Source organism: Rhinatrema bivittatum, chromosome 3, assembly GCF_901001135.1.
Source record: "Rhinatrema bivittatum chromosome 3, aRhiBiv1.1, whole genome shotgun sequence".
Lineage (NCBI taxonomy): Eukaryota > Metazoa > Chordata > Amphibia > Gymnophiona > Rhinatrematidae > Rhinatrema > Rhinatrema bivittatum.
This window is the reverse complement of record NC_042617.1, coordinates 385,305,724-385,325,188: the sequence shown is the minus strand read 5'-3', so window position 1 is coordinate 385,325,188 and position 19,465 is coordinate 385,305,724.

The window sequence follows — 19,465 nt, the reverse complement described above, 5'->3', positions numbered from 1 at the left end:
GTTACTAGGTAATACATTTGAAACTAATAAGAGAAGATACTTTTTTACTCAACTCATAATTAAGCTCTGAAATTCATTGGCAGAGGATGTGGTGAAAGCTATTAGTGTAGCTGTGTTTAAAAAATGTTTGAAGAAATTCCTGAGGGAAAAGACCATTAACCATTATTAAGGTAGAGTTGCAGAAATCCACTGCTTATCCCTGGGATAAGCAGCATAAGCTCTTTCTACCCCTTGGGATCCTGCCAGGTATTTGTGACTTGGATTGGCTACTGTTGGAAACAGGATACTGGGCTTGATGGACCTTTGGTCTGACCCATTATAGCAAGTCTTATGTTCTTATGTTCACAATAAGGAGGTACAAAGTTATGCAGGTACTTCTTCTAATGTAATTTTCAAAGATAAATATTTGTCTTTGAAAATTGGTGCAAAGTCTACTGATAAAAACAACCCACTCACTTTGCACTTATGTGGGCAGTTTGAAGTGGGCAGTTTGAAAACTGCCTTCTAAAAAATGATCAAAGGCAGCTTGGGGGGGGCCTCCTGACCCCCCCCAAGCTGGCCAAAAGTTCCGGTTGTGTCCAACGAGGGTCCCGGAGCGAACGCGCGGGGAATCACGTGACGTCCGCGTCACTCCGACGTGACGCCGACGTCACGTGCTCCTCGCAAAGGAATACAGAAATGGCGTCCTGACTCACCGCTGGACCACCAGAGAGTTTTGGTAAGACTTGGGGGGGGGGATTAAGGAGGGTGAGGGGTTTAAATTTTTATTTAGGATCAACAATCGCGATTTCCAACGTATTCAACATAGCTATGTTGAATAAGTTGGAAATCCGATCGTTTTCGCCTCATCACTTTTTTAAGTTAAAAAAAAAAAAGTTGCGTTTTACATATGCGGTCAAAACGAATGCACACCCCTACCTGCTATTAATACTTGTTATTTCTTGCCAAGATCTAGGAATTTGAATAGAGAGACCAATGCACAAATCCAAAATGATTTGACAAATTTTCTACAGCAGTGGTTCTCAATCTTTTTTCGGATGGGACACACCTGACAGATGGTGTCTCATATGCGTGACCGTCACGGGGCAAAATGTAAATATACATTCTGCATCCTCAGGAACCCCCTTGACCCCCAAAAATGGGTGCAGAGCAGAACTAGGGCATTACCCGTACAGCTCACCATACAAAAAAAGATATTCTGGATCTGATGACATCTCAGTAAAAGCAAAACAAACTCTCTTTACTGCCAGGCACAATACCCCTCCTTATGAAAAGACAGTAATTTACCACTACAAATATTTAACCAGGCCCTAAACATAATACACCTCCTATTAGGAAAACAGAGCAAGCCAAGCTGCTTTAGATAGATACCCACTTAGAAGTAATTGTAAAACTATACAAATAAATGTTACAAAACAGCTGATAAACAGAATAACATCCAACAATTAAAAACTCATATAAATTATTAAAAATTGTCCAAATATCAATAAAATATTTCAAAACAGCAGACACATCACATAATACCCAATAATTAAAATGGCAGTCAATCAAGAAAAATAAACTTTAAAAGCTACCTTTACTTACCCTCTCCAGCAACTCTCCTACTCCTTTCCCTTGCAGGCCAATAGCACTCACCAGAAGCAGCAGTGGCTGCTGAAGCTCTGTCCTCACAGTCCTCTTCCTTAGGGCCCACAACTAGTCACAACCAGTCTCTGTCTCACACAGACAAGTCACCTCCATGACCAGTCTCTGTCTCTTTCTCACACACACACAAGTCACCTTGCTGACCAGTCTCTGTCTTTCTCACACACACAAGTCACCTTGCTGACCAGTCTCTGTCTTTCTCACACACATACACTCACCAGTCATCTCCCTGACCAGTCTCTGTCTCTCACACACACACACCAGTCACCTACATGACCAGTCTTTGTCTTTCTCACACAGACACCAGTCACCTCGGTGACCATTCTCTGTCACACACACACACACACACACACACACACCAGTCACCTCCCTGACCAGTCTCTCTCAATCACACACATGCTCTGTCACTTACATACAAGCTCACACATACTCTGTCAGTTACAACCACACACACACACACACTGCCACTCATGCACCCATTGTACCACACACACTGTAACATTTCTTGATATAACAATAAAAATTGTCCTTGATTTGGCGTTAGTGACCCAAGTGAGATAAAAAAAACTTTCTAGCATTTCACCAAGAAGTAATTGCTTTAGGGTTTACATTCTTGCTACATTTCCCATGCAAATGTATTGTGAAAAAGAGAGACACATTTTTTATATTTTTTCCCCAGACCAATTAAAAGTCTTTATAGATTCTAAGAAACCCAGTACATCAACCCCTGGGTTATAATATTAGAATATGCCAGATATGCTATGCTTGTCTATTTTGTTTTCTTTTTTCTTTTTAGAAATGAGAGGTTACCTATATAAACTCCTATGTTCTAGCCCTTAATTAGTTAGAATAATTGACAGTAAAAGAGAAGGTAATTTACTAATATAATATACGGAAGTTAATATGTGAATTTATACTTTGTTATAGTATTTGTACTTATGTTTAATTTAGGAATTTTTCTTGTATAAATCTCTAAAGGTTTCATGCAAATTACCTGATATTATTGCTACAAATGGTTGTTTGATTTGTAAAGTTGAAAAGTTGAATAAATTAAGAATTAAAAAAAAATTAAAACTTTAGCTTCTCTTCTTTACATAAAGTAAATTAGTTCAAAGCTTTTCTATCATCAACAGTTCACATAAATATATCACTATAACTCCTGTCTTTTAGCAGAAGTGATTCACCTGCATTTCCACAAATACTGATAGCAATGAAAGCCATTACAAAAATACTATTGTCCTCCCATTTTCTGGAGGAGATAATCTGTCCCTCTCATGCAGAATTGGTATAAGTAAAGAATAGTTCCTCACAAAATTCCTATGTGGAAGCAGAAAATAATACTTAACTCATTACTAGGGAGTTTCAAGTTGTGACCATGCCAACAACTGTTTGCCTTTTTAGGTTTTCACTTCTCCTTTCTATTTTTTCTGTTTTCTATTTATACTTTTACCCTGCCTTTTCAATCACTGAGGATTGCTCAAAGCAGTTTACAACAGCTTAGAAGTGAAGAGATCCATATTTAGCTGCTGGCAGGCTAGGAAAGTTAGCTGGATAAACTTAGCCAGGATTTTTAGCAGTGACGGCAAGCCTGTGATGGCATACTCTGCTATAATTATGATCCAAAAAGCAGAAGTAGGGTATCACAGATAGGACTGGAGGACTTTAGCAGGAGCAGGGGCTTTTCTGCCTGTCAAAGCCACTTTCCCCTCAGGTGCTGGTGATTGGCAGGACTTGGACAGCAGAACAGCCAACACATGAAGACAAAACAAACACATGCCTGGAAAATGAAAGTACCTACAGGAGTAGGGCTGGACCATTGCAGGAACTGGCGAACAGGACCATTGCAGGAACTCAGGATATTCAAAAGAAAACTAAGACTAAACAGGAATATAGGAACAGACTAAGATAAAATAGGATACATAGGCCCTAGAATTGGACATTACAGACCAGTGAGTCTGATATCTGTGCCAGGGATGACACCATGACCATCATGCTTTCCTCCTTAGGAGCACACCCAATGACCCTGGCTATATCGGGCTGTTCAGCAGGAAGGAACTGTGGTTCCTATCAGTGATATCAGGATCTTTGGCCCTATAAGAGGTCCTCTTGGATCTCACTTCCTCGCCTCAGATAAATGGTCCCCTGTGTGGTTCATCCTGGACTTCCATCTTACCTCTTCAGCTTGGTTTTCAGCCTTGCCTCATTGGCCTGGTCTTCAGCCTTGCCTCGCTCCAACCTGGTCATACATCTTGCCTCATCAGTCTGGTCTTCAGCCTTGCTTTAGTCTTTCCTCCTGCCCCATCCTGCTTATATTTCTTCCTGGCCCTGTCTTTCTCCTTGTGTCAGTCCTACCAGTGCCCCAGAATCTAGTTCTGGTTGCCTCTGGTCTTATCCTTCCTAGCACTGACCCTCCTTAGTTCCTTGCTTGCCTTGGACTTTAAGTATGCCTTGGCAGCCACCTGTCCTGACCTTTGGACCACCTCAGATTCTGTTCTAGCCTGGCCCGCATAAAGACTCTTTCACCAGCTGTCGGAACATACCTTGGGGATCCATCCACAAGGTTGTACCAACTGTGCTGTGGCAAAAGGGGATCATGCTCACATTGGATTCAACAGATTGCTGTGGCCATGAGCTCAGTGAATGCAATTCCCCAAAGGGCCATTGCCACATTGGCCAACCAAGTGCAGGAGCAAAAAGCTGAACTGAGTTCCTTGAGTGGTCTCCTGCACAGTTTTATACAACAGGCCCAGCAGCAATTAGATTAAATAACTGGTTTACTTCATACCTTGTCTCAGTGTTTAGATGTAGCACAAGCCCAACTTCCAGCTCCTGTTCCTGTACTGGCTCTGGTAAACCCCAGATTGGCACCTAGCAGGACTATGGAATCGATGTAACAGGTTCCCCCATCTCCGAGGTATAGTGGCAAACCTAAAGGGTGCAGAGGGTTCTTCAATGTGTGCAAAATACATTTTGAATTACAGTCAGCTCTTTTTTTTTCTGATCGTATCAAAATAATAAACATCCTCTCCTTTTCGAATGGTCCCATTCTCACCTGGGCTTCTCCCTTGTGGGAACAAGATGACTTGCTTCTTAGAAATCTGGATATCTTCATGCAACAGTTCTGCCTTTTCTTTTGACAAACCTGGGCGTGTCTTATCTATGGCTACAACACTTCTTCGCATTGGTGAAAGCTCTCACACTGTTGGCAAGAACATATTAGAATTTTGCACCTTGGCTTCCAAGCTTGGTTAGGGTGAAGACAGCCAAACCTCTATTTTCTGGCAAGGATTATCTGGAAGAATAAAGGACAAATTGGCAGCTCGGGATCTTCCTCCATCCCTAGAAGTCCTTATTGCCTTGGTCATTTGAGTTGACTTGAGATTCCAGGAACAAGCTCAAGAGAAGAAGACTTCCCATTGAATTATTCCTGTGGCTCCTGTTTCTGAATCCCTTGGAGTCAGCCCCAGATCCAGTGAGAGTTTCCACCTTCAAAGAACCCATGCAATTGGGAAGCACACAGCTCTCCACAGAACAGAAACCGAGACAAAGTTTCTCTGTGCAGCACCTGGACATTTTGCTAGTTGTTGTCTAGAGAAACTAGAAAATTCTGTGAACAGATGCATAGTTGGTAGGACAGATCTTAACTGTCCAGCTTCCTCTCCAAAACTGGTGATACCAGTGTCTCTTGTCTTTTATTTATTTATTTATTTATTTATTTATTTATTTATTCAATCTTATATACCGGCTTTCAAGTTCATTTCAAGGCGGTTTACATTGATTGAAGTTGCAGTAGCAACCTTCAAACACATATATACTAAAAACAAAACATGGTACATGACTAAAATACATTAAAACCAAAAGCTAGCTGACTAAAAATATATTAAACTAAACCCTTTCAAATCCCAACAATTCTGCCACATCTTCCCAGGTACCCCCCTTCCCTCCACTTCATTCAAACTGAAGCCTTACTTGACTCTGGAGCAAGGGGCAACTTTATTCAGGAGTCACTGTTATGCCAGTGTGGGTATCCTACTACCAGCATGACCACACCCTGTGTGATTTCTTATCTCTTTGGTGAACCCTTGCCTGGTTCTGTGACTAGAGTGGAGGAGTAGTCTAGTGGTTAGAGCAGCAGACTATGGCCCAGGAAATCCTGCTGTCGCTCCTTGTGACCTTGGGCAAGTCACTTTACCCTCCATTGCCTCAGGTACAAAATTATCCCCTGTGGGGATAGGGAAATACCTATAGCACCTGAATGTAATCTGCTTTGATGTACACTGTGATGTGTAGAAAAGCAGAATATAAAAATCTAAAAAAAATAAATAAAATATAACTACTGTGTCTATCACCCTGCAGATTGATCCTCATCAAGAAAACCTTCAGCTTATGTGCTACTTAAGGCAACCAATCCTCTTGTACTTGGACTATCCTGGCTCTGATTCCATCAACTGTCTATTGACTGGAGCACTTTACAGATCAAACACTGTGGTCCATACTGTCAGGAGCATTGTGCTGCCTCATCTTTGCCTTCGATCACTCCAATCTTTAGATCTGCTGCTCTGGTACACATTGCATTCTGACTTGTGCAGTCTAAAGTCTTAACACCCTGAAAATCTGCTGACTATTCAAAATCTGCCATCGTGGAGGTAGAGATCACTGCCAAGGCAGTAGAGGCTGTCCTCATTCAACACGATGATCTTGGAACCTATAAATCATGTCTTTTCCCTGCCAAAGGGTCCTTGTCCAAACAAAAAGGATCAGTCAGCAGAACCATCTTCAGTTCAGCCAAAGAAACCAAAGAATCACTGGACATTATGTTAAACACCCCTAAGTTCCCAGATGGTTTATGTCTACCCAGAAGCCAAAGATAAGAGGATTGGGAAGAGGGCTTAAAAGAGGGAGTATGGTTACATTTGATGCTCATGGGATGGCTCCGCGAGCAGCTGCACTCACCCCATTGGCTGCAGCTGTAATCTGCAGGATATAACCATGCACGTTGCGCCCTCCTTCTTAGGCATGCATGCGTCTGACAATGTTGACTATATCAGGCCTACGGTGGGAAGGAGCCATGGTGCCTATCACTGATGTCAGGATCTTCGGCCCTATAAGAGGGCCTCTCGGACACCACTTCCTCATCACAGCAAACAGGTCCCCTGTGTGGTTCAGCCTGGTCTTCCATCTTGCCTCTTCAGCCTGGTTTCCAGCCTTGCTCATCATGAGTAATAAGCCTTGGGGATACACAATGAAGTTACTAAGTTGTATATTTAAAACTATATTTTCTCTTATATTGTTTCCTCAATGCATAATAAAGCTCTGGAAGTCATTGCCAGAGGATATGGTGAAGGTTATTAGTGTAGCTGCATTTAAAAAAGGTTTGGACAAATTCCTGGAGGAAAACTCTATAAATCGTTATAGAAATCTGCTGCTTATCTCTGGGATAAACCATGGATTTATAATCTGTATTGGCTACTGTTGGAAACAGGATACTGGCCTGGATAAACCTTTGGTCTAACTCAGTATGGCAATTCTATGTCCTTTGTTTCTGCTGCTCCAGAGTAGGTGTAAAGATATGAAGAGATGTGTTGTAATGTGATTCATATACTTGATCTTCCTCAACAGGATTAATAATCAATAACTGTTTTATGTGCTGTCCATATAAGCCGGATTTTGAAAGGGTTACACGCATTAATCCGGAGGCTTTACGCGTGTAACTGGCCTTATATGCACGGGCCTATTTTAAAAAGGCCCGGCGATGTGCGTAAAGCTCTGGGATGCGTGTAGGTCCCGGGGCGTTACAAAAGGGGCGGTCTGGGGGCGGGGCAGGGCAGGGGTGGGGAGGGGTGGTGGTGGGGCCAGAGGCCTCCAACATAGTGTAGGAGGATCACGTGCCGGTAGGCTACCGGTGTGTGCAACTTGTGCCTGCCCAGAGGCAGGTGCAAAAGTTAAGACAAGAGTCAGGGGGGTTAGAGTGGAGCTAGGGGGGGAAAGGTTAGGGAAAGGGGTGGGAAGTTTAGGTTAGGGGGAAGGGAACGGAGGAAGGCACCGTGGCTCGGCACGTGCAAGGTGCATAATTGTACACCCCCTTGCGCGCGCCGACCCCGGATTTTATAACATGCATGTGCCTGCCCGCGCATGTTATAAAATCGGACGTACATGTACACGTGCCAGGTAGCGCATGCACATCTAGGCCGCGTGCGCTTCTTTTAAAACCTACCCCATAGTACTTAAAGTATGTCTTCTGTACTGTTTTTGAAAATCTCTATGCTGGTCTCAGTAACAGCCCTTGGGTTAGTGCACCCTAAGTGGTTGGGAAAAGTATAACACATCATTATATTTGTCCTATGTTATTTTGTATATCTGGAATGGAATTGTTAGGTCTGGGTAGGAAAAGAACTGCACCAGTATCCTGCTTTTCCTTTTCTTGGGGGGCAGGGGGGGGGAGTGTCCACATACCTTGCCTGTCACTTATAGTTTCCTCAGGTTTTCCATCTTGGGAATGGGCAATATCTTTTAGAGTCCTCCCCTGGGCTTTAACGCCACCCCTTTTGTGGGAGGCTTAAGTGAGCTATAAAACATCCCCCCAAGCATGCTCAGATTCAGTGGGAAGGAGATACTGAGTGAGGAGTGTGGAGTAGAGAGTAGTTCTTGGAAGAAGGAACTTTGTTGATAGTCATTGCCTCATCCCTGAAAGATTTTGATCAGAAGGAAGAGAAGGATATTGCTACTTAGTTTGTTGGCTTTTTTGACCAGTCTGGAAAGAAGGGCATCCCCTACCCATGGTATCCAGAAAGGCTGGGTCATTGATCTTTTTGCCCAAGCTGTAAATCAGAGGCAAAGGTAAAGAAAAGATTGGGATTTTGGACTATTCCAGTAGGATTTGCTGGGTTCGGTTGAATGTCTGAAGTTTGTTGTTGAGCTTGACGACTATTTTTGAATTTGAGGATTTTTCTTCTTTTTGCCCAGTGGATATTGAGGAGTTGCATTCTAGCTACCCTACTCTTTAAGGGGAGGTGTGTTAAGTATGGATGGTGGTGCAGAAGGAACAAAATGAACAGGTAAACTATAATTTTTCTGACTCTTAGATTTTTTTTATGCTGTTTCTAATTTTCACTATTCTTGCTTGGATCCTTATTTTTAAATTGAAGTAAACTATTTTGTTTTAAACATCAATTGGACACTGGCTATTTTATTTTTTCCCCCTACTATTCAGTGGTGAATGGACAGTGATTGGAGTGACTGCTAATGGCCAGTGTTTATTTTCTTTTTCTGGATCTCTTTGTGGTTCCTCCTACACCTTCTGAGGTTTACCCACCAGCATCCAGAGGTAGTGAAGATTAAATTTATTGACCATGCCAGTGGCCCAGTAAGTTAAACTTCCCTCCTGCTGGACATGAACCCTGGCACTGTAGCACTAGTGGATGATGCCATATAGCCAAATGGGGTAACCACTATATAAGTATTTATAATAGATTTTACATGAAAAAGAACATTCAAAGTACAGTCAGAGGTAAAAACATCATTTACAACATGTATTGTATTTACATGCACTGCTGAAACCCTATTGTAAAGCATATTGGGTGTGAAATTGCATGACTGAAAGCCTTGAGAAACAGAATTACAATTACAATATACCATAGTAAACCTACCATAGCAAAACAGTGCTAACTGCCAATATTCAAACAATAACAACTCTACAGATGAAAAGGTAACATTGCAAATATTACACTAGGCCCTATAATACCAATACAACTGATTTTAGAATCATGGAAGCCTGGCTGCTATAGATCCCTACACAGAAACTATATGCTAGCAGAATACACCACCTTGATCACAGACAGACCTTCACCAAATATAAAATAAAAAGACCATAAAGTATGCATAGCATCATGTAGACAAGAACTGAACTGGAAACCACAACAAGCCATAACCTGTATGCAGTGAAACAATCCAAAAATAGAAACATCATTCTTCCTAAATCATGAAACAATAAAATCAATGAGATCGATATTCAGCCAATGGAGTGGCTTGATAAGTTAGATGGAGTTAGCTCTCCAGCTAACTTACAGGCCGATACAGTAAAGTGCGGCCGCAGTTACCCTGCTTCTAACCCGCTTTCTACTCACAATTTGGCCGCGTTAGTCCAACCCGCGATTCACTGTCCCTTTTAACACATCCTTACCGCTTCTTTAAATCAACGGGAAACCCTTTCCGCCCGCGGCATGTATATGATATGTAAACAATCGGATTAGGTATTCCCTCCTATACAGTAACGTGCGCCCCGATTATCGCCTTTTTAACCTGTAGTTTTGCCGCGCGTTTAACCTGCTAATTTACCGCCTACCCTTACCCCTGCGTTAGTGTGGAGCGTCAGGCAAGCCCCGGCAGAGAGAAACAGCAATAGGCAGGCTCCGGTCAAAATCGACTTGACATGTTATTAAAGCAAATGTGAATAAAGTGCAACAAAAGTAAACTTACTGCATGTGAATGACAAACAGTCCTCTCTCCCCCCTCCCGAAGCAAGGCGCACAGCGAAAATCGACAACATGTTATTAAAGCAAATGTGAATAAAGTGCAGCAAAAGTAAACTTACTGCATGTGAATGACAAACAGTCCTCTCTCTCCCCCTCCGAGGCACGCACCGTGGCTTCCCTGCCTCCGGGGGTAGCCGGCGGTGAAAGCTGCTTCCAGCAGCCCCCGCCGGCGAAGGTGGATTAACGCACGCCTGTATGTGCAATTTGGGTGCTCAAGCCAGCGAAAGTGCATGATCGACCGCTGTGACGTCACGGCATTCGGTCATGCACTTTTGCTGCCTTTAGCGCCCGCCTGTACGTTCAATTTGGGCGCTCAAGCCAGCAAAAGTGCATGACCGAACGCCATGACGTCACGCACGGCGTGCGCTCATGCGCCTCCACTGCCTTGAGCACCCAAATTGCACGTACAGGCGTGCGTTCATCCACCTTCGCCGGCGGGGGCTGCTGGAAGCCGCTTTCGCCGCCGGCTGCCCCAGGAGGCAGGGGAGCCGCGGTGCGCCTCGGGAGGAGGGGAGAGAGGACTGTCATTCACATGCAGTAAGTTTACTTTTGTTGCACTTTATTCACATTTGCTTTAATAACATGTCGAATCGATTTTCGCCGTGCGCCTTGCTTCGGGATGGGGGGGAGAGAGAGGACTGTTTGTCATTCACATGCAGTAAGTTTACTTTTGTTGCACTTTATTCACATTTGCTTTAATAACATGTCGAGACGATTTTCGCCGTGCACCTTGCTTCGGGAGGGGGGAGAGAGGACTGGCAATCCCCGACGCCCGAGCGTAGGAGAACCATCCACTTCCTGGTACCTGTCATTTCAAATGACATTTGAAATGACAGGTACCAGCGCACCCAGGATACTGTATAGGCGCTGTATAGCGCTCTATACAGTAAAATGAATTGCTCAGGCCTACCGCTTCATGGACGCGCTTTGGACGTGGCTTGCATTTGCATCTAATTTAAATACTTTATCGAGCGGTATGTGATCCGAACTGTGCGTGCGGCAAACGAGGGTGCGCCCGGCACTGCCACACTCTTTCTAACGCGTCCTTACTGTATCGGCCTGTTAATGAGGATATTCAGTGGCATGGCTGCACTGCTGAATATCCCCAGCTTTCTTAAAGTTAGCCAGGTATACTAATCTGGATAAATTTAGGACAGCCCTATGGCGTGACCGGAGTTAGTAACTTATGCGGCTAATGCAGGTCCACCCCGAAATGCCGCCTGCCCACTCCCAGACTGCCTCCAACTTATGCGGCTAGAATTTAGCAACATATGGCTTTAAATATTTAGCTGGATATAACTTGTCCAGTATATAAAATATCTGTTAAAGTATAACAACGAGCTCTACTTAGACAGATAATTCTTAAACTGTCATTGGTTAATTACGATAGCCAGATACGTAAATAAAAGATGCTACTTAGACAGATAAGTTAACTATCAGAAGTAAAGTGTCATGGAGTGGGAAATTAGCTGGATGGGGCATTTCCCCTGCAGGAACAAGGCCAGACTCTAGGGCAAAGCAGACAGGATCTTCTATCTAACCAGCTACCTCCCCCTTGGACTGAGCTGGCAGGACGTTGGTTGTAACTAGAGACAGACTGGGTCTAGAGGTAGGACAGGCACTGGAGCAAGGTAGGCCCAGGCAGTGAGCCAGAAACTGAAAACAAAGCTGGAACTGGAGGCAGATGGGTACTGAAAGCAGGTAGGAGTTTGAGACAGGCAGTGGCTGGAGATAGGACTGGGATAGGAGGCAAGGCCTGGCCTGAAAACAGGGCTGGGGTGGAGACATGGCTGGAACTGGAGGCAAGGGCTGAAGAATGAGACACAGAGACTCACTGAGAACTGGGGCCATAGGAAGACTGGACAGGACTAGACAGTCAGGTTAGACAAGACAAGAGAATACAGAAGGCCGCTTGGATTTGCGTCTAATTTGAATACTGAATCGAGCGGCTTGTGAACCAAAATGTGTGCACGTCAAACGAGCAGGCGCCCGGCACTGCAACACTTTTTCTTACACGTCCTTACTGTATCGACCCGTAAGCCAGATATTTGAAGAAGTCAAAAAAGAGCCATTGTGTTAAGTTTGATTGCTGGATAAGTGGCATTTTTAGACTTATCTGGCTATCTGACCTAGTTAGATAAGTAGAGGTTTAAGATTTATCTGTCTACGTATCATTTTTTTTTACTTACCCGGCTATCATAATTAACCAGGTGAGTCTGAAAAACATTTACTTAGACAAACAAGTAACGCTTTTCAGGCTTATCTGCTTAAATAGTGCCTTTGCTGCTACTTAGCCAGATAAGTCAGATTTTAGTTGGATAAGTGCACGCCAAGCTGGTATAATATATGTGTATTTTATTTCCCAGTTTTTAGGGGACATGCAGGTAGATTTTACAGGCATACATTAGACACATTTACACTCCAATAAGTAGGCGCTTTTATACTAGAGATGTGAATCGTTGTCCTCGATCGTCTTAACGATCGATTTCGGCTGGGGAGGGGGAGGGAATTGTATGTTGCCGTTTGGGGAGGTTAAAATATCGTGAAAATCGTTTGGTGAAAAATCGAAAAAACGTAAAATCGCAAAAACCGGCACATTAAACCCCCTAAAACCCACCCCCGACCCTTTAAATTAAATCCCCACCCCCAAATGACTTAAATAACCTGCGGGTCCAGTGGCGGTCCGGAACGGCAGCGGTCCGGAACGGGCTCCTGCTACTGAATCTTGTTGTCTTCAGCCGGCGCCCATTTTCCAAAATGGCCGCCGAAAAAATGGCGGCGGCCATAGACGAACACGATTGGACGGCAGGAGGTCCCTTCCGGAACCCCCGCTGGACTTTTGGCAAGTCTTGTGGGGGTCAGGAGGCCCCCCCCCAAGCTGGCCAAAGTTCCTGGAGGTCCAGCGGGGGTCAGGGAGCGATTTCCCGCGCGAATCGTTTCCGTACGGAAAATGGCGCCGGCAGGAGATCGACTGCAGGAGGTCGTTCAGCGAGGGTTCCGGCGCCTCGCTGAACGACCTCCTGCAGTCGATCTCCTGCCGGCACCCATTTTCCGTACGAAAACGATTCGCGGCGGGAAATCGCTCCCTGACCCCCGCTGGACCTCCAGGAACTTTTGGCCAGCTTGGGGGGGGCCTCCTGACCCCCACAAGACTTGCCAAAAGTCCAGCGGGGTCCGGAAGGACCTCCTGCCGTCCAATCGTGTTCGGTCTATGGCCGCCGCCCATTTTTCGGCGCCATTTTGGAAAATGGCGCCGGCTGAATGAACAACAAGATTCAGTAGCAGGAGCCCGTTCCGGACCGCTGCCGTTCCGGACCGCCGCTGGACCCGCAGGTTATTAAGTCATTTGGGGGGGGGTTCGGGAGGGTGGGGGATTTAATTTAAAGGGTCGGGGGTGGGTTTTTTAGGGGGTTTTTAGTGTGCGGGCTCACGATTCTAACGCTTTATAACGATTAAATCGTTAGAATCTCTATTGTATTGTGTTCCATAACGGTTTTAAGACGATATTAAAATTATCGGACGATAATTTTAATCGTCCCTAAAACGATTCACATCCCTATTTTATACACATATGCCAGGAAATTTTCTAACATTGGCACACAGCAATGAAATTACCAGTTTACAAATTGGTATACCAGTTCATCCATTCCATCTGAAGGTTCTTCAGGACCCTTCTGGCTCTTAAGCCTGAAGTCCTGCCATTTCACCCAGACCTCCCACCCAGTCATGTTTTCTCATTTAAGATGTTTATGATCACATTACTCCAATATTGAGCAGTAGTAAAATATATGCGAGTAAGCTGCCAAATTTACATGTAAAATAGTAACTTACTCATGTAAATGTTGGCCCCTTTCCAGAACACCCCTGGCCCGCCCTTTTTTTACACAGGTAAACTTACTTCGAACCTTGATTTACGATATATGCACAAGTTCCTAAAACAGCATATACTCATGCATATGCTATTTTACATGTGTAACAGCTAATTTTTATATACGCAACTTATGAAAGTTCACCTTTAAGAGAGAACAGAGAAGTTGAAAATAGAGATCTGTGTGCAGAAATTGTATGCTTGCTGTGGGATTGTAGTATAACAGCAAATTGTAGGAGTTAGAGAAGTAAAAAAATTATGCTAGTGTGTGAACAAGGCAAAAATATCTTTGTGGGGAAAAGCAAGCTGGGGTTATCATTGTAAGAACATAAGAAAGCCATACTGGGTCAGACTCGGGGCTCATCAAGCCCAGTATCCTGTTTCCAGCAGTGGAAAATCCAGGACACAAGTGCTTGGTAGGATCCCAAATAATAGATTCATGCCACTAACGTCCAGTACTATGCAGTGGCTTTAGACTAGTTTACCTGATTAATAACAGTTTATGAACTTTTTATCCAGGAACTTGTCCAAACCTTTTTTAATCCCAGCTACATTAATTGTCTTTATCACATCCTCAAGCAATGAATTCCAGAGCTTGTGATTTGAGTGAAAAAAATCATTTCTCCTATTTGCTTACATGTGCTACTTAGTAACTTCATGGAGTATCCCCAATCTTTGCATTTTTTGAAAGAGCAAACTATCAATTCACATTAATTCATTCCACTCCACTAATGATTTTATCAACGTCTAATCCTCTATCATAACTCCTCTCTGCCGTCTCTTCTCTAAGCTGAGCAGCCCTAACCTCTTTAGCCTTTCCTCACAAGGGAATCAATTCATCCCCTTTATCATTTTGGTCACCCTTGTCTATACCTTTTCTGGTTCAGCTATTCTTTCTTAAGATGTGGTGATCAGAATTGTGCACAGTACTCTATAAGGCTAATTTTAAAATGAGCACACGTGCGCCCATATGTAGATCTCTGTGCGCAAGCAGAAATACGCTTGAATTTTAAATCATGTGCACACTTGCACATATGATTTAAAATATACCTACCATGCATAAGTATGCTTCTAATTTTAAGAGATTACTCAGCAAACCTTCTTTGAGTATTTTACATAGGACTTTGCTAGCTTTAACACAAGTATATAAGCGGATTTTAAACATGCCCACACAAATGATATTCCCAGTTTTTCCTAGATCCTTTTCCTGGGTGGTAACACCTAACATGGAACCTAACATCATGCAACAGTTTGGATTGTTCCCCATGTACATCACTTTGTTCTTGTACACATTAAATTTCATCTGTCATTTTGATTTCCAGCTTCACAAGATCCTTCTACATTTATTCACAATCTGATTGGGTTTTAACAACTTGGAATAATTTTGTCATCTACAAATCTGATCATCTCACTCGCGGTTCCCCTTTCCAGATCATTTATAAATATATTTAGAAGCATCAGTCCCAGTACCCATCACTGGGGCACTCCACTGTTTACTTTTCTTCAATGAGAAAACTGACTATTTAGTTCTACTGTCTATTTCTTATCTTTTAACCATTTTGTCTAATATGTCATGACTCATGAGTATCTCAGGCCAAACTTTGTCAAACATCTTCTGAGTATCAAAATGTACCACATCCACTAGTTTACCATTATCCAAATGTTTATTAACTCTTTAGAAAAAATGTAGAAGATTGGTGAGGCACGACTTCACTTGGATAAATCCATGTTGGCTGCGTTCCATTAAACCATGTCTGTCTATATATATTCTGTGATTTTGTTCTTTAGAATAGTTTCTATGATTTTTCCCGGTACTGAAGTCAGGTTACTTCTACTACTACTACTACTACTACTACTACTACTACGGCTATTTCATAAGGTAAGACAATGGTTAAAAATGTAAAGAAAAAAAAAAAGAAACTAGCAACGGTAACATGGAATAGACTTAGTTTTTGGGTACTTGCCAGATTCTTATGGCCTGGATTGGCCACTGTTGGAAACAGGATGCTGGGCTTGATGGACCCTTGGTCTGACCAATATGGCTTGTTCTTATGTTCTTATGAGGCTAAAAGCAGATAATCAAGCCTAAGATTTAAAAGAAGCCTCACAAAGGTGGGTCTTTAGATAGGATTTAAACCTTGTGAGAGAAGTTCAGGAAAACTATTCCACTATTCTACTACCAGTTTATAGTTTTATGGATCACTTCTGGAGCCTTTTGTAAAGATCGGCATTAAATTGGCACCCTCCAATCTTCAGGTACAATAGATGATTTATTGATAGGTTACAAAGTATTAGTAATAGATCTGCAATGTCAATTTATAATTCTTTCAGAACTCTGAGATGTAAACTATCTGGTTCAGGAGATTTGCAACTCTTAAGCTCTCCAGTCTGCTCTATTACATCTTCCAGATTCATTGTGATTTCAGTTCCTCTGAATCATCACCATTAAATATTTCTGGTACAGGTACATCCTCCTCAGTAAACACCAAAGCAAATAATTAATTTCATCTTTCCAAGAAGGCCTTGTCTTCCCTAAGTGCCCCTTTAACTCCTCAATCATCTATTAGCCTCTATGGCTGTAATCTGCATAGTCCCACCTTTTCCAGCCATCTCTGGGCTACTATGTGGCATAAGGCTACCTTTGGGGTACCTGTCATCCTCTGACTCTTATCCTAAAACAAAAGAACATGCTAATCAGTGGAACTAGAAAAAAAGGCATCTAATTTCCATTGCGCGAGATCTCTTTGTCCCGTCAATGTGTGGTCAGATTTCTTGTAAGTCATTTATTTATTTTTAATTTTTATATACCGGAATTCCTGTATGCAATACAAATCAGTCCGGTTTACAAGTAACGAAAAGGTTGCCCTGGTCTGGTAGATTAGACTGGGGTTTTTTTACATAGAACATAGAACAATAACAATCAACTATTGAACATTATTACAAGGAACAGTGAAAGTAACAATAGTATTTAACAAACATATAATATTATTATAACATTATTCGTGTTCACGTTTTACAAGGAACTTTGGTAGCGTAAATAGTCTGCAAGTAATCGGTTAAATAATATAATATGAAAGGATGACTTAAATAAATAGATATTGTGAATAATCAAGTCCGTGTATGAAATTGAGTGTCAATGTGTTTGTGACACCTTGCAATGGTTGGATCTGAAGACAGGAGGAGGTGCCTAGTTTCACTCGGGGAATTGGAATGCTTGCCTGAAGAGCCAGGTTTTTAACCTTTTTTTGAACTCTGGTAGATTGGGTTCGAGTCTTATGTCTGGTGGGAGCGCATTCCATTGATGTGGTCCCGCAGTGGATAGTGCTCTTTTTCTTAAGGAAGTGCTCTTTTTCTGTAAGGAAGGGAAAACACCACCAAAGATATTGCATATCTCCCAAGGGATTGCAAACTTACAAAACCAGGACACTTATAAGTCACAACTCTGCGAAAAGGACCTTGGGTTCATGAATTTGCTGTTGCACTGGAGGTGGACCCTTGGCCTGGTGCAGGATTCGTACGGCCCTCTGGTCGGACCCAGAGAGCGCTTGCCACCAGGATACGGAGCACATGAGGAGACAGAGGCTAGCTGGAGCTTCACCAGTAACAGTCCGGGGTTTCCACAGGATGAGTCCTTGGGTACCCGGACCACCTGGACTTAGGTGGGCCTCAGATGGACTCCCGGAGAGTTAGCAGATGGGTGTGCCCACCATGAGCAAGGGTGTGTGGCTGATGCAGAGAAGATGGACCAGACCCGAACTGGAAGCTCCGGAGACCTCAGGAAGGTAACAGTTCAGGAAGGCTCTCCGGGCGAGACAGGCAACGCCTGTGGATCTAGTCGGGTGAAGGCCACGCTTGGAATCCAAGCAGGTCAGTCTGGTAGTCACAGTAGGCCAGAAGAGAGTGTCCGAGTGAAGCGCAAGGGTCAAAATCAGAGTATCCATCCAGAAGTGGTCAGCCAAAGCAGGGGTCAATACCAAGGGCAGTCTGAGCATAGTCAAGGCAAGCAAGGGTCAGTTCCAGGTGGCCTACGAAGACAGTGTTCAGGCAGGCAGTGATCAGTTCCAGTCAGCAGATGAAGAGAGTAGTCAGGCAGGCAGTGGTCAGTTCCAGGCAGCAGACAAAGAGAGTAGTCAAGCAGGCAGTGGTCAGTTCCAGGCAGCAGATGAAGAGAATAGTCAGACAGGTTGAGGTCAGTCTGAGAAGGTATTACCTGAGTAAGGACACAGGAACAAGGATACGCTAGAACAAGGATACGCTGGAACAAGGAGACACTGGAACAAAGAGACACTGGAACGCTGTGACACAGGATTGGGCAAACTAATACACCATGGTGTCGACCTGATTGCCAAGGCAAGGTCCTGAGGACAGGGCCTTGCTATTTATACTAGGGCTATGTGATGTCATCAGGGTGTGTTCAAGTCAGGTTTCCCGCGCTTGGCCCTTTAAAACTGATGACGTCAGCCTGGAGCTAGTAGAGGGCAGCATGAGGTGAGCAGGCCCAGTAGTGGCATCCACACGGCTGGGACCCACAACAGGAGCCCCCCTTCTAGGCCTCCCTCTTACTGGTCTGGGTTTCTCTGGGTGTTGCTGATGGAATTCTAAAAGAAGGTTTTTATTGAGAATATAGTGAGAGGGCTCCCATGAATTCTCTTCTGGACCGAAGCCCTCCTACCAAAGGAGCTATTCCCAATGGCCCCGACATCTTTGGACATCTAGGACATCTCTAACTTGTAAGGTGCCTTCAGATTCTGCCAAGTGTTGTGTTGGTGGAGGAGGCCTTCGAGAAGGCCAGGACAGGACCAAGGGTTTGAGTAGCAATACATGGAACGTATTGTGGATCCCCATGGAAGCTGGAAGTCTTAGCTGGTAGAGACTGCTCCTATGCATCAAAGAACGGGGAATGGACCAATAAACTTGGGAGCTAGCCATTTGGAAGGCAACCATAGCCGGATGTGCTTTGTACTAAGACAAACCTTTTGTCCAGGCAGGAACAGAGATGCGGTCTGACGATGGGTGCCTGTGATGCATTTGGCCCAGTCAGCTGCTTGGCAGAGCCTCTCCCTTACTTGGTTTCAGAGCCAACCTATGGTTTGTGCTGTAGATTGGGCTGCAGGTGAGGATACACTGAGTGGAACCGGCAGTGGTAGGCGAGGTTAATGACCAAAGACTACAGCAAAGGGGAAACTTCCATGGCAGAGGCGATGTGGGTGTTATGGGATAGTTCTGCCTATGGCAGGAGGTCAGCCCAGTCATCTTGTTAGTTGTTGACATATGATCACAGGAAGGTTTTCAAAGACCGATTAGTCCTCTCGGCCTGGCCATTTGCTTGCAGATGATATGCTGACTTTAAGTTTAACGTGATATTGAACTTTTTATATAGACCTCCAATATTTAGTGGCAAATTGAAGCCCACGATCGGAGA